Source organism: Callithrix jacchus, chromosome 2 (genome assembly GCF_049354715.1).
Source record: "Callithrix jacchus isolate 240 chromosome 2, calJac240_pri, whole genome shotgun sequence".
Taxonomy (NCBI): domain Eukaryota; kingdom Metazoa; phylum Chordata; class Mammalia; order Primates; family Cebidae; genus Callithrix; species Callithrix jacchus.
This window is the reverse complement of record NC_133503.1, coordinates 179,597,787-179,600,500: the sequence shown is the minus strand read 5'-3', so window position 1 is coordinate 179,600,500 and position 2,714 is coordinate 179,597,787. Positions and strand designations below refer to the sequence as shown.

The 2,714-nt window shown below is 30.0% G+C and overlaps 1 non-coding gene across 1 annotated transcript; it reads right to left on the bottom strand.

Moving 5' to 3' along the window:
• Nucleotides 1–724: 724 nt before the first annotated feature.
• LOC118151879 (U6 spliceosomal RNA) lies at nt 725–826 on the bottom strand. The gene has a single exon (XR_004740281.1). It is a non-coding gene; the product is annotated as a U6 spliceosomal RNA (small nuclear RNA).
• Nucleotides 827–2,714: the final 1,888 nt, after the last annotated feature.

Here is a 2,714-nt window from a genome sequence, read left to right as displayed (position 1 = left end):
TTTTTAAACAGCTTTGTTTAGATATACATTTACATTTTAATTTTATAAACAGAAATTTATATACTGTACAATTTCTGTATCTAAAGTATACATCAATGGTTGGCAGTGTATTAATACATGTGTGAAATTACTCCAATAATCAATTTTAAAACATTTCCATCATTCAAAACCAAACAAAAAAAACCCTGCAACATTTAGCTATCACCTTCTTTAAAGCATTTCTTCTTAGATAAAAGCATTAATCTACTTTTTGTATATATAGATTTCCCAATTCCAAACTTTTATATGAATGGAATCACATAGTATGTAAAACTTCTATTACTAGCTCATTTCACCTAGTGTAATATTTTCAAGGTTCATCCATGTTAAAGTATGTATCAGCACTTTATTCATTTTTATGATTGAGTTATATTTCATTAAATGTATACATCACCTTTTGTTTATCCCTTTCTCCACTGACAGGCATTTGGATTTTCTTCCAATTTAAAAAATTGTGGATATATAGTAGCTGTGTTTATTTCTATATTAAAAATGAGTGGTTTCTAGTAGATATATATGTGTGTATATATATATATATATTTATGGGGTATATAAGATACTTTGATACAGGCATACAATGCATAATGATTGCATCATGAATAATTGGGTATCCATCTCCTCAAGCATTTATTCTTTGTGTTACAAACAATCCAATTATACTTTTAGTTATTTTTAAATGTACAGTAAAAATATAGAATGCTCCATGAATTTCCTGTCATCCTTGCACAGAAGATATACTAATCTTCCTGTATTGTTACAATTTTAGTGTATGTGTTGCCGAAGTTACAATTTTTACATTTTTTGCTACTATGGATAATTGTTATAAAATTTTCATGCAAGATTCCGTAAATGTAAATCTGTGATTTTTCTCAAGTATACATCCAGAAGTAAAACTAATGGTTTATAATGGAACTCTGTATTTAATAGTATTAAAATATAGAGTTAAACTGTTTTCTAAAGTATCTGTATTATTTTCAAATTCCTTTTTCATTTTTCTACCTTATTGCCAACACTTGTTGTTATCTTACTTTTTGATTCTAGTAATCCTAATGAATATGGAGCAGTATCAAACTGTGAGTTTGATTTGCACTTCCCTGATCAATAATGACTTGGAGAATCTTTTTGAGTATTTAAGTTGTTGAGAAAAGGACTTGCTGCCTGATGCACATGGAAGCCAATACCATGGCACTAGGTTTTGAGAACAAAACCAAACCAAACAAAAAAGTTTTATTCTATGCCCACCACCCTTGAGATAAAAGACCAGTTCAATTCTTACTCTCTTACCCCTGTAAAGTTCCTCGGTATGCACAATTGTCTCTTCATGCTCCTTCATGGGTTGCATCTGCAAATTTGGGGGGGATTAATATGAAACAGGCAATGGAAATTTAGGCCATGATGTCAACAAGTTTGTTCGGCGCAGACCACAGTTGTTCATATCAGTTCTAATAGTTATCAGCCAGTTTTGTTACCTTACAAGCAGAGGGAGTATCAGCAAGCTGTTTCTTTTCACATCTGCTCTTCCTGTAAGCTCAACAATTTCTATTACTGCTTTCTTTCTTTCTTTGGAACATGGCTACACCTATTTACCATCTGTACATGTCTTTTGAAGAGATGTCTGTTCAGATCCTGTGCCTATTTTTTAATAGTGGTGTTTTTATTTTTGAATTGTATGATTATATATATGTATACATACGCATATTATGATTTTCTTTTCAAACATGTGTTTGTAAATATTTTTTCCCATTCTCTGGGCTGACTTTTCACTTTCTTGATGATGTCCTGTGAAGTACAAAAGTTTTTAATTTTGATTAAGTCCGGTTTACCAACTTTTGTGTGTGTAAGTGGCTACTGCTTTTGGTGTCATATCTAAGAATCCTTTGCCAGTCAAAGGTTAAAAAGATGTCCTCCTATGTTTTATTCTAAGAATTTTGTAATTTTTGGTTTTACATTTAGATGTTAGATACATTTTGGGTTAATTTCTTTATATAGTTTAATGTAAGGATTCAACTTTTTTTGTTTCTTTAGGTCTCTTGCAATTCTACATGAACCAGCTTGTCAATTACCACAGAAATGTTAGCTATGATTCTCCTAGAAATTGCAGTAAATCTGCAGATAAGTTTGAGGAGCATTGCCATGTTAACAATATTAGGTCTTCTGATACATGAATATTTTTTCATTTATCTAGATTTTCTTTAGTTTCTTTAAACAATGCTCTGTAGTTTTAGAGTATACACTTTATATTTCTATTAAATTTATTCCTCGGTATATAATTTTTGATGCTATTGTAATTAAAACTTTAAAAAATACATTTAAAAATATTCACTGCAAGAGTATAGAAATGTAACCTTATTTTTGGATATTGATACTGTATCCTACATCCATGCTAAACTCATTTATTAGTTTTAATTTCTTAACAATTACATATGAGTTTTGTAGACATAATCACATGATCTGTTAATAGAGTTTCAATTCATCCTTTCTTAAATAAATTTCTTTTTTTTTCTTGCCTAACTAGAATCTCCAGTACAATGATAAATAAAATAGCAAGAATAGATATCCTTGTCTTTTTCCTGATTGTAATTGGGAAGCATTCTGTCTTTTATGACTAAGCATGATGTTAATTGTTGGAGGTTTTGTAATTCCCTTCATCAGCATTAGGGACTGGAGAAGTTTGT